Here is a 13,691-nt window from a genome sequence, read left to right as displayed (position 1 = left end):
AGACGGGCACATCTCCATCCATCGCGACTGTGCTGTGATTATTCTGTCAGGTTCTGGTTCTGGGAAATGTGACATTAAGAATCCCCGTTAATATGCCCCAGTTTCCCCTCGTTTATGTTTTAAGTGTCTAAAATGCTTTTGCATTAGCTGCAAAGATACAGCTGGATCAACTTTTAAGACAGTATTTTAAGAGCCTTTTTGCTTAATTTCACAAAGGGTTTTCCGTAAGTGTGTCTATTCCTTAGAATTTTACACCATGCTGTATATTTTTAAAAATAAACGTATCCTAAAATAATCAGAGATGCACAGAGAAGCTGTGAAGACTTTATGCAGAGTCTCCAAACACCTCACAGGCTGTTCCCCCACGGTTAACATCTTGTATTATTTGATAGAGTTGTGGTGACTTCCAAATGGCTCTGATATATTTTTAATAACGAAAGCCCTGATTTCGCTCAGATTTTCTTTACTTTCATGCAGTGACAAGTTGTCTTTCCCAGGATCCTGTTGACATCGTGGAAAGGTGGAAAGATGCCCACACTTCCCTGGACCTGGAGCTCCTGGATAAACCAATCGGAAGAGCTCTGTGGTGGAGAGCCATAGAAAGCCACCAGACATGCCTGTCTCCTTTCTGTGTGCCCCTTTGTGTGACTGGGAGTTAGTGGGATGGTTGGAAGCTCTCCTTTGTACATCCAGGGATCTCAGGTAGCTGACTTTGCCATGTTTTTTCTCCTTGCCTGGCAGTGGGAAGAGCATGCCAGGCCCAGCAGCCCTTGGCTTACTGTCCTACTAGAGCTTTGCCTTACTTGACCTGTTATTGCCTTTGCCTTGCTACAGAGAAAGCATTGCATGCTCTAAGACAGAGAGTCTAAAACTTGAGTATCCATCAGAGTCCTTGGCAAACTTGTTCCAATGGTGTCCCTGATGGTCCCCATCCCTGGGATTTCAGCAGATGAACCCCTGATCAGTTCCCAGAAGCTGCTTCTGCTGGTCTGCAGTGTTGCATTAAGCCACTGTCCCCATCCAATCAGAACACCATTACCCCAGTGAGGGAATGTTACTGGTTTGTGGTGACCAAGGGACTACACTGCACCAACCAAATCCTGCGACTCAGTAGAAATTCCTAAGAGCTATGAAAGAAATGGCCTACACTGAGGCCCCTCCCCAGGCTGGGTATGGGCAGCTTGTTAAGAGTTTAAATAAATGATGTTAGATATAGTAAATCATTATGTAAACATAATAAAAATAAGCAAATCCGTAAAGCTTTCTTGTGGGAGCAAGAACAAGCTGCTTGAGCGGAAGGTTTACATTAGAGAAATCATCGTTCCTTTTATGCTGTCCAGGAAAAGGGAATGCAACCCTGTAGCAGCTAACTGGGTACCACAGAGGAGTCTATTCTCAGGACGGAGGCCACACAGGGCAAGGCAGAGTGTTGAGGAACACGGGGAATTGAGGAACGTCTCCGAGTTGTTCATCCCTCAGTACTTAGAGCCTCTTCTACCTTGGGACTTCTGGTTATGGGAGATAATATGTTTCCTCATTCTGTAAGTCAACGTATGTCACAATTCTTAGTGACCAGCCTTCAAGATCATCCTAACAGATACTGAGAAATACGGCCACCCTGTAATCTTAAGAGACAGTATCTATTTAAAGTGAGGGTGTAGTGATGCATGCTTTTAATCCCAGTACTTGGGAGACAGAGCATGAGGATCTCTGTAAACTGGTCCACATAGCAAGTTTTAGGTCAGCCGGGACTATATGGCAGAATCCAGTCTTGAATAAATATATGCAAATGTATCTATTTCATTTTAATTTAATTTTTACTAATTAAATTTAATTTAATTGAGACAAGGTCTCACTGTGTAGCCCTGACTGGCTTGGAACTCACTGTGTTGACCAGTTCAAGATTTCTCTTGAACTCTGAGAAATCTGTCTGTCTCTGCCTCCCAAGTGCTGAGATTAAAGGTATATGCTGCCATGCCTGGCTAGACCTGTATTCTTGAAGCCCTGAACTCAAGTCTTTGCCTCGAATCCTCTGCAGAAATGTGACTCAGAAGAGGCCAGACAGACTAGCACAGAGGCGGGTCTAATGCAAGGATGGGGTGGGCCTAAGGCAGACCAAGGGCAGAGCTCCTCCCCGCCTACACCCTGCTTAGCTCTGCCTGGGAGTTCTAAGGACTTCCCCCTCTGCAGAGAAAATGAAGAGAACAGTCAAGCCCTGTCTTTCCTGTGTTTTCTACTTTTACCTAAGGAAATACTAAATACTAGTCCAATAGGAGGTTATGTTCTGACCGTTTTCTGCATGAGCTGCTTTCTTGAATTGCAGTTTATTCTTAGGCAGTAATTCTTCTCTTTTTTAAAAATTTCCAGTTAGAAAATATGGTAGTGCATTTAATTCTCAACACTGGGAGACAGAACAAAGGAAATGGTTGTCCAGTGGTTTATGGCATGCATTTAGTATACTGGATTACAAAACAGAATAGCAGGTAAGGGAGAGAGGGAGAGGGAATAGATAGTCTAGATGGTATTGAGGACTGTGGGGAGATAGGGGGTGTGGGGTGAGACTTATATTCAGTTGTTTACGTTTTTCTCCCTAATGGGTTTGTGTTACAGTTTTAGAAAGAAATACAATTAAGGATACACTTTTCTTTGCCCTGCTTAAAAACAAGTCTCTATTCTCCAGTCCTGGCCCTTGGCTTCTTGGCACTAGGAGTATGTTCTGACGGCACTGCTGTGTTGGCAGGGGCCTTAAGTCCTGCAAACTGCATTTCCCAGAGGCCTTTGCCAGCCAGCTGGGCAAGTTGCTGCCCGAGGTGGGAAACTGCACTAAATGAGGAAGTAATTTTGCCCTTATCTTAAGCTCCTGCAAGTGGCTAGGGTAGGGTACACTTGCAGCAGTGGGGTTCCCGCCACTTTTTAGCAGTTTCAAGGACCCCATGCCTAGCTCCAACTGTGCTGGTGGCTTCCCATGTAGTCAGGGGCCAGCCACTCCTGGGTACCCAGAGCATCATGCCTTCCATTTTGCCTTCAGCTGTGGAAGTCACCGTAACTTTCTGAAGATATTTATTCCTAGGTTACCTGGACCCTCAGGATCCTCCAGTTGTCCAACATATTTATGACTGTTTCCTTGTGGAAATACCTTCTACATGTTCTACTATCTTAGCTAAACACCAACTGATATGCCCGAACACCCTTCCAGGTCACAGGGAGTCTGTCTGTGAATACTGCCACTGGCACCTCCATCTCCTCTCTTCTCCCAATCTCCACTGCCTTTGCCAATCCATGTCCATCACTACTTTCCACAGTGAGGACCATAGACTCCTCAGACCTCCCAGCTTCCACACTTGGACCACTTCCAACGCTGTGCAATCCCCCAGCCTGCTTCCCAAGGAATAGGTTGGATGGAGTCACCCTCTTTTTGTGAGTACTTGCTGGTATTGTCAACCCTTGACAAGAGATGCATATGAGAGTCACCTGGGCTACAGGTGACAAAAAGCCATAACAGGGGCTGAGAAGATTGACCTCAAGCATGAAGGTCTGAGATCTGAACCCTGATGCCCACACAGAAAGCCAGGCAGACATAACTGTATAATCCCTGCACTGGGGAGGCAGATAAAAGGTCCTGCATGGTTTCTGGCTGGCCTATCTAACTCTGGGCTCAGTGAGAGACTCTGTTTCCAAATACAAGGTGAAGATTCAACTGAAAAAGGCATTTTTTGAAAAAGATCCGATGTTGGTCTCTGAATACTATAAGCGCACATACATACCAGTGCAAACACACATCAACACGGATATAAACACTTGTGCATATATGAGGAAAATAAAATGAAACAGCTCAGGAAGATGAGTGGCCCAGGATCAGTGCCGTCACTTTGTCTTCTTCATTCACTGGGACCCAGTCTCACCACGTCTCCCATAGTTGCCCGAGCAAGTCTAATCTCTTACCACCTCTGCAATGCGTCCATCCTTGTCTCTTCCCTACAGAAACCTGAGTGTTTGTGGTCTGAGCACTCAGGAGCCCGAAGCAGGAGGATCAAAAGTTTGATCGGTCTGGGCTGCGTGGTGAGGCCGTTTAAAAAAGAAACAACAGACAACTGACATTATATTGTTGGTTTGTTTTTCTGGGTCGACCTTCTTTCTGTCTATCCAGGACTACGGGGGCAGGAGGATGCCAGTCACAGTATTCCTACTGCCAAGCACTGAGCCTGACATAACACCACTGTTTGCTACAAACTGGCAAACATTGTTTACTTTACTGTTTCCATATTCATGCATGGACATCAACACCTTTGGCTCTTATTTCCTCCAGTGCTTTCAACGAGGCATCCAATCACACACTCAGTCATCCATTTATTCAATGGACAACAAGTTTCTTGATGTCTCAATATGTCAGGCACCCAGTAGCAGAGCCAAAGACAAGACGACAGGATTCCTGTATGTCTGTGGGCTGCCTACAAGAAGACAGGCAGTATATCAGGAAGTCCCCAGATAAGCACAGAACTGTGAGTAGCTGTTGAATGTGGCAAGAGAACAAAGGCAGGTGAATGGAGGTGGTGGTGGGGGGTCACATCAAGCCCATAGTATCTTCAAAGTCTTCCTTGAAAAGGCTACCTTTGCCCAGAGGCTAGAATTCCCCAGAAGGAATGGTGAAGTTAAGGTCTCTCCTCCCTTCCCTCTCTAAACAATAAAACTTTGTTTTTATTTTATGGGCATTGGTGTTTTACCTGCATGTATGAGGATGCCAGATCCCCCGGAACTGGAGTTCCAGACAGGTGTGAGCTGCCAGGTGTCTCCAGGATTACTATAGACCTTAATCTCCATCCTGCTCCTCTCCTTTCCTGGAGATTGGAGGCGGGTCCTAGCCCAGCTGAGGCTAAGGCAGTATATTAGGATAAATTCAAGTGTCAGCCAATGGGCTTTTTAGGATTGGCAAAAGACACTTTATGACTTGACTGCTGAAATTCCCAGGGTTTTAGAAACTGATGACAGAAACCATGAACAAAGACCAAATCTACTGCCCTGTCTTAGCTACTTATCTCTCACTGCGATAAGACACCATGACCAAGGCAACACATAAAACGAAGAGTTTATTTGGGCTTATGGTTTCAGAGGGTTCAAGTCTATAATCATCATGACAGGGCAAGCAACAGGCAGGATGACCTGGCACTGGAGCAGTATCTTAGAGCTCACATCTTGAGACGAAACTACGAGGCAGGGAGGGGGAAGGAGAGGGCGGCTGGGAATGTGGGAATGGCCAGAGTCTTTTGAAACCTCAAAGCCCACCCCTAGTGGCCCACCTCCTCTGAGAGAACTGGGAGCTTAGGGAAGGGAAGGACTCAGACAGTGTTCTGCTGTTGTCTTGGTAAACTTTAGACAAGGTCAGAAGCAAGGGAGAGGAACTGAGGCAGGGGCAAGGCTGACTAGCCTTGCTTCTCCCCACGTTAAGAACTGGGGGAACTGGGCTGATGAAAACAGGGTGACTCTCCAATGCAGGCACAAACTTGTAGCAGCACCAAACTGTACTCTTTGAATAGTGGGCCACCGCAATGGCCAACCATGGGAGACTAAAGAGACTTCTCGCCAGTGGAAACCTTCATTTCATGCAAAGAGCAGAAACAAACTCTATTCAGAGGGCACTGGGCTGGACCGTGCTGGATGTATCAGAGGCCTTGAAAGAAGCCCTTGATGCAAATTCAGAAGAAAAGGCCACGGGTCTAGGCAGGGCACATCAGGAAGGGTTAAGAGCCAAGCACTAAAAATGAAAGCATTCAGAGATTTTAAACATTATTATAGTGACTGTCTCTTGTCCAGGGTGGGAATGAGCTCCGGTGTTCACCAGCGAGTTTCCTGTTGCTGGGAGTTTCTAGACAGAGGTGCCACAGCTTGGTCAGACACAGACAGGATGGTAACCTGTCCTTGAGGTTGGATTGGTTGACAGCTGTCACCTTTCTAGCATATCAAGATGTTGAGATTCTCTGTGATACTGGTGCTTTGGAGTCTCTCTTTCCTCACGAGGTCTCTCTCCTCTCTCTCTCTCTCTCTCTCTCTCTCTCTCTCTCCCCCCCCCCCCCATTATCTGCTCCCACTTGCTGCTGCTGCTGCTGCTGCTGCTGTAGCTGGCCTGTCTGACAGCACTGAATATTCATTCACACTGGCTTGTGCTCTCTCTTTGGCTGTCAGACTCTCGAAAGAATGAACCCCCAAGAAATTAGTATTTCCCCAGGAATCTCCTGCTGGGAAGAGGAAATGGCTGAAGCCCTGGGACCAGCCAGAGAAGGAGATTGTCTCCTGGAGAAAAAGACTTACAACTTGTTAGATGGCTTCGCAGGACGGACTAGGAGCTTGGACAATGGTGGGCAGGAGACACAACTGACATGTTTTGTTACCCGGGTTTCTTCCTTCTATTTAAAGCCCATCCTCACCCTCCATGCTCATCCGCCCTCACCCTCCATGCTCATCCGCCCTCACCCTCCATGCTCATCCGCCCTCACCCTCCATGCTCATCCGCCCCACCCTCCATGCTCATCCGCCCCACCCTCCATGCTCATCCGCCCCACCCCAGATGGACTGGAAGTTGCTGATTTTCTTTGTCCATCTTCCTAGTGTGGCCATATTGAAATCTCATTTTTCTGTTTTTTCACTATTAATTTGGCTCCTTTAATTGGTTTAGCGAGCACGGGTGACAAACCTGGAAGGGATCTAGGCTGTGCTTTCTAAGTTTGATAACTCTGCCAATGATTTATTCTTGGTTCCACTGATTGCAGTAAAGGCCATGGCTATATAGTGGTTGCATACAAATATGTTTCCTGTCTCTACCTAGCACTTACATGCACCTGACAATGATCCCTCTTTGACGTAGGAATATTTAAGAACAAGGCCACCTCTTCTCCCTTGTGGGCTATATTCTGGTACACAGTCACAGATCTATAAGATCCTCACAGACAGGCAAGACTAATGGCTACTTGTTAGTGGAGAGTGAGCATAAGATTGGTCAAAATCAGAATTATTTGGGAGCCTCTCCTCTTGAAGGTAGAGTGCAGCGGGAAAGGCGTTGAGGGCCATAAAAATACCATGGATGCGCAGTTGCGAGCTTAGGAATCCTGAAAAACCATCACTGAGACCAGAGCTAGGGAAAAGTCAGCTAGAATCTGACATTGAGGTGGAAAGACAAAAGAAAGAAGAAAAGGAGGTCAGGCAGAGCTGTAGACTGGAGCTGAAGCAGCCGAGTGAGGGACTGGGGAGAGAGACAGCAAACAGGTGATGTGCACTGAGCACCCCCCAAAGGCCAGAAACTAAGAGTGTTACAGACTCCCGTCTCTTTTAACTTCAAAACAACCTTGCAAGCTAAGAAACTCCTAGTGAAATGGCTCGGTGGGTAAGAGCAGTAGCTACTGTTGGAAAAGAAGATGGGGGAGATATACAGAATATTGATCCTGGGTGGATAACCACCTTTGTTTAGGAGGGAAAAAGTTTCTCACAAGCATGAACACCTGCGTTCTATTCCCAGCCCCCACATCAAAAAGCTAGGCATGGCTGCATACAATGACCTCCTCTGGTCTCCACATGCACGCCCACAGGTGCATGCCTCTGTACACATGTGTGTAGAGGGCCCGACCACATTCTCCATTGCTTCTAGGAACAAAGGTAGAGATTGACCTCTGTGACCTCAAGGTGTGGCGGTACACGCCTTTAGTCCTGATGCCTGGGCGGCAGAGGCAGATTGACCTCTGCAACCTCAAGGCGTGGTAGTACACGCCTTTGGTCCCGATGCCTGGGAAGCAGAGACAGGCAGACCTCTGTGAGTTCAAGGTGATGTAGCACACGCCTTTAATCCCAGCGCACGTGCTTGGTAACTCTCTACTGCTGCGTCCCTGCCTACTCCCGAGGCATCATCTGGGATAATGGGCAGCGGACCAATCCAAGAGTGACACATCAGAAGCGAGGACTGTTTCCTTTATGAGGGCTGGGTTCCCCTCATTCTGGGTCTCCGCTTTGGAAGCTGATGCTCTCCCTCTCAAGACGCATTAAAGCTTTACTGCAGAAGTATCCTAAGTGCCCTGCGTCGTTCTTGCTGGCGAGAAGGTAGCGCGGGACACATGTGTACATATATCATCCATATACATACATACATACAGTTTTCATCTTAGTTTCACAGCTGTGGAAATGAAGGCTTGGGAAATTCAAGTGGCTTCTAAGGCGCAAAGCCAGTGCACAGCAGAGCTGGGATTTAGGTGGCATCACTCCTCCACTCCCCCAGAGAAGAAAGGAGGTGCCTCTGTTATCACAAACCACTGGCTGGTAATGCAGAGAGCCTGAGAGGTCCCTGGGGAGCCCCAGTGTGATCTCAGGCACACGCGTTGCATTAGGAAAGAGCTCTGGGCTCAGAAGGCAGGAGAGGAAAACCGGGGTCACTACAGTTTCTCCACCTGACCCCACCCTGACCAAGGTATGATGCTTGTTCTAACGCCAGGATTTATCCAGCGATCTCCTGGTTTCCTCAAAGGAAGATATTGACATGCGATTTCTTTGCAGTTTTCTGTTTATCTGCCGCTACGTCGCTTCTATACACAGCTGTTCTCACTCAGGGATCTGAAATCCTACACAAGGATTACCATAAGGCCAGGCGTGGCGGTCTGCTAGCCCAGCGTTTGTGTCCATGACCAAAAGCAACCTGGGGAAGAAAGGATTTATTTCAGCTTGCCCTCCACAGTCCGTCAGAAACTCAGGACAGGAACTTGAGGCAGCAACAGGAGCTGATACAGAGACCACGCTGCTTACTGACTTACTCCCCAGGGCTGCTCAGCCTGCTTTCTTATAACACCCAGAACCACCTTCCCAGGGGGGGCATCCTTCCCAGTAGTCTGGGCCTTCCCACATCAATCGTTAATCCAAGAAAATGTCTCCACAGATTTGCCTACGGACAGTTTGGTGGAGGCATTTTCTCCGTTGAGGTTTCTTTTTCCCAGATAACTCTAACATAACTAACCAGGACATCTTAGAAAGTCGGAGGTCAACCTGGGTTAAATACTGAGTTCCAGGTCAGTCAAGACTACACAGTGGAGTTGTATCTTCTAAAGAACTAAAACAAGATCACAACATAATCTTCTGCAATCTAGAGATGAAGTGGACCTGCTCAAACACACGGCCGCACAATTCAGTGCCCAGCACTGAGAATCTGAATCCCGTGATTTTCTCACCAATTATGTAGAGTTTGCACACATGAACAAAGGGAAGCGTTTGCAAGGGAGAGGAGACCCTAACAACCTAAACCATATCAGGAACAAGAGCTGGTTTCTTTTATTCTAAGAAAATCAATACATTCATTCCACACGACAGCTAACTTGTTTTTACAGCCTGCTCACCATGTATTCTTATTAATTGGCCCAGTTTCAGTGAAGTAGACCTACAAAGCTGTGACTATCGAACATGATCTACACAAAAGTAAAATCACACAGCACAATAAACATTGCCAATGTAAGTTTATTTCTTTTCCTTTCTTTTCTTCTCAACACAGAATCCCTTGCTATGTAACCTTGCCTGGCCTGGAACTCGCTATGTAGACCAGACTGGTTTTAAACTCACAGAGATCCACTTGCCTCTGCCTTCCAAGTGCTGGGGTTAAAGGCTCACACCACAACACCCTGCGTAAATCTGAATCTAGAGTGCAATAAAAGCCAGCACAGAAACAACAGCGCAGGCTGACTTGTACCCAGTCCTTGAAGGTTCTGTTTTCTGTGTCTTTCAATGTCAGCCTTTGCTCATTCCCTGCTAATCAACGCGACCCTCCAGTTCTGCCACACAGTTGGTGAGTGCAATTTGAAAAATTCCCTTCTCTGGGTCTCAAGGTTCTCACCTCTCTGTGAGGCGGGTGCAGGATCTGATGGACTCTGCTCAGTAACACTGCTGCTGGTTCTTTGCAAACTTTATATTTCACCCCGGTCCGCTCCTGTTTCCGCTGAACAAGCGACTTTGATTGAGGTGTCTCATCAAAGATTCACACGCTAGAAGCTTGGTTCTCAGTGCGGCTGTGTTGAGGTGACAGAAGCTTGAAGACGTGATGGATAGTGAGAAAGATCATGAAGGAAGTTGCCCTTTGAAGTGGCTAATGCTGCTTTCGGGAACGCGAGTCAGAGCCCTCAAGCATAACTGTATAAATCACCAGCCTTTCCCTTCAATCCCTCGGACTTCCTTGATAAGTACCCCAGCTATTGCGATTCGTCCCACCAATGAGTGTTCTCACCAGAAGCTAAACGGGGCTCCCCAATCTTCAACACTGAGCCTCCAAAACCGTGAGCGAAATAATCTTTCCTTTATAAAATGCCCAGCTTCCAGCATTTTGCTGTGGCCGCAGGGAATGAACTGAGGCACAGGCTGTGGTCGGATATTATATGGGAAGAAAGAACGACGGCTCTATCGCTGCTTGTTTTCAAATCAGGCTCACACGCCCTGCCGATAGAACAGCCCACTGTCGCCCAAGCGGGGGTCCTCCTGGTGCTACTGGACGGGGGTCTTCATCTCGTTCGTTTTGTCAGTTGAAGGATTAAAACACAGGAAAGATCTTGAGCACATAGATAACGGGTGGAGGAACTGCAAAGGGCAAACAGGAGTAGACAGAGTCAGCAGTTAAGAGAGGCTGTTTTAGCCAGGTGGTGTTGGCCCACGCCTTTAATCCCAGCACTAGCGAGGCAGAGTCAGGCGGATCTCTGGGAGTTTGAGGCCAGCCTGGTCTACAAGAGCTAGTTCCAGGATAGGCACCAAAACTACACAAAGAAACCCTGTCCTAAAAAAAAAAAAAAAAAAAAAAAGCTATTTTAAAGGGTGAGATTGAGATGCATGTCACAGACACACAGAGATAAAGACTCTCTGAGTCTTAGGGAGCCTACACACCCTTCTTGAAGGCTGGCACTATCTAAAGTCTCTGAAGGGTCCGTCATTTAGGATTGGTAGGTTTCAAGAAAGAGGACGGCAGACTGGCCTGCTGCTGGGAAAAGGTACAAGGCCTTTGTTTGCAGCTGCCAGGCTTTTGTCTCAAGTCTGAGGATGAGGGAGAAGCCAACTCTGTGGAAGTTTCCCTTGACCACCTAGTCCTAGTCTTGGCCCCGCATCTGCCTGCCTATGGCGAAGTCTCTGACTCCAGTCCTTCCTCTCACCAGCACACACACACACACACACACACACACACACACACACACACACACTGATGTGTAACATGATCACGTGACTCTGATGTCAAAAGAGTCAAATTCTTAACCAAAAGACTGTGGTCCAATTTGATGATCTAATTGAAATCTAATCCAGCCTCATGATATCATTTCATATAAAAATCACCTAGAGTGTCGGTCTTTGTTTTTTAGTTGCCCTATTTTTAAAGTTCACAACTGTTTGTTTTTACTCTTTGGCACGAATGACCGTAGTAGACAGTGACCCACCTGCAGGACTTGGGCAGCGTCCCTGGTGACTGGGGTGCGTGTCCACTTGATGGACTCCCACAGGTCTCTGAAAGAGGCAGCACTCTGGAAAAGGCTAGAAGTTGGTCTTTAATTTCTGTTTTAGACACATTATAAGCTTGAAAATTTATTTCCTAGTTGATTCAATCTGCCATCGCTAAATCTTTAGGGAGAATTACAGGAACGGAGATAAAAATCTTGGTAATTTATTCAATTTTATCACTTCTACTGATCCCATAAAAAGGCTCCATCTGTCAAATTATCTTTTCCTTAAAAAACAAAACTTTTCATCACTTTTTTTGTGTGGGTCTGCTGGAAGCGAGGAGTCTAAGTGTCTGTGTCGTGAAAACTATTGACGTTCCAGTAAAATCTGTTCTTTTTGAATTATCTGCTCGTTGCCTCTTCAGAGAGCCAAGCACCCGCATCTATCATTTGTTTATAATTCGCTCGTGCGACGCAGGATTCATTGCTTCGGGTGAATACATTATGGCATATTTGAGAAGTGCGGAATGAAATATTGTTATGCTAACGCATCCTGTGATTGGGATTCCAATCCATAATCAGTACATCTTTCTTTTACAAATTTCTGTCTGGGTTCTCTTGAAAGCACAAATGGGGAGGACGGAAAGCAGGGGAGCTGTCTGACCAGTGTCATTAATCGTGGTTCTGTGACCTTGTTTCTGAAGTCACAGGCTGTGTGTAAGCCCGTCCACCTGCAAACCTGAATTTCATTACAAAGCCCTCCCCACTGGGTCTTCTGTTTCTGAACCTCTGTCGAGTGTTTGGTTAGCTCTCACACAGTGGCCCCTTTCTCTTCAAGAGGCATCTAGGATTATTGAGTCAGAATTCAGGACACCCCAGTTAAGTGTGTGTTTCAGATAATTTTTGCCTTTTTGCCAGGTGATCCATGTGACATTTACTGTGTCCTGTATTTTTACTTGCTAAATCTGGGACCCCTGTTTCCTAAGGTCTCTTTCTCTCAGAGTAAATATGGAGATCATTAGTAGAAACTTTCTCTGCTCCCTGCTCATCTCTTTTACAAAATGTTACATTTGGAGATACACCCTAACCTGCCTTCCTCACTCCAGTTACTAGCCACATAAATTACTCCCTCCTGAGGGCTTGGTCACCCCATTCCTTCTTTATTGAATATTCCGACCCAAGCCTGTGCAAAAGCACAGGCTACACCTCAATATGAACAGTGTTGTAACATCTGGCCTGGGATGGAGGGATGGATGGAGGGAGGGATGGATGGATGGATATGCACCATGAAGGAAAGGTGAACCTAAAAATGTATAGAGCCAAACATCAGGCTTGGAAAGCTCTCCTGAATTTTATAACTTGTATAAGAAAGAAACCTGTAACTCCAGCATTGGGGCAGTTAAAGGCAGAGGTTGAAGGTTTCAAGGTAAGCCTGACTTGGGCTATATAGTGAGACCCTGTCTCAAACAAAACAAAACAAAAATGCAAATAAAACAAAAGCTGGAAAAGAAAGAGAGAGAGAGAGAGAGAGAGAGAGAGAGAGAGAGAGAGAGAGAGAGAGAGAAAGAAATTTGCTCGCTTTCTCAGGCAATATTAGACACTTACAATATCATTATTGTTGGTCCTGATATAGTCTCTCTTGTGACTTGTGACCAAAGACATTCTACCTCACAAAACAGGCCATATGGCAAAAAGCTGCTAGGTCTTCTCCTTTGTTCTCCTAGCCAATCAGAGACAGCCACCTCAACCCTCTCTGGGGTGGGGGTCCTGTCCAACTAGAGCCCTTAAAACTATCATGAGCCAATCAGCCATCTCTGTCTCTACGGATCCAGAAGTGTTTTTAATCCCTTCTCCCCCCCAAATAACAAAGTCTTTGGGCTGAGAATCTTTGAACTGGGTGTGTTCTGTATGTCTCCTCAGTCACTTCCATTATCGATATGGTGCTGAAAGCATTTAGTTGTAGTTGCAGGCACTTGTTGGTTGTTTTTGGTCTTCATGGGCTTTCACTCTGAAATCTTGGCTGTTCTGGAACTTACTAAGTAGATCCACCTAGCTCTGCCTCACCTGTGCTGAGACAAAAGGCATGTGCCACCACACGCAGCCAAGAAATGTTTTTAACTAGATACTTTCAAATGTTTAAATTAGCAAGCTACAAGAGAGATTAAGTTACTTTCTGTTTACTCTGTGGAAAATTACATTTCAAAACCCCTGTCAAAAGCTGTGGTTAAGAACCATCAAGCCAAAACTGTAGACACAAATCTGTTG

This window comes from Myodes glareolus, chromosome 11 (genome assembly GCF_982192425.1).
Source record: "Myodes glareolus chromosome 11, mMyoGla1.1, whole genome shotgun sequence".
Taxonomy (NCBI): domain Eukaryota; kingdom Metazoa; phylum Chordata; class Mammalia; order Rodentia; family Cricetidae; genus Myodes; species Myodes glareolus.
The sequence above is the reverse complement of the archived record's forward strand: the minus strand, read 5'-3'. Positions refer to the sequence as shown.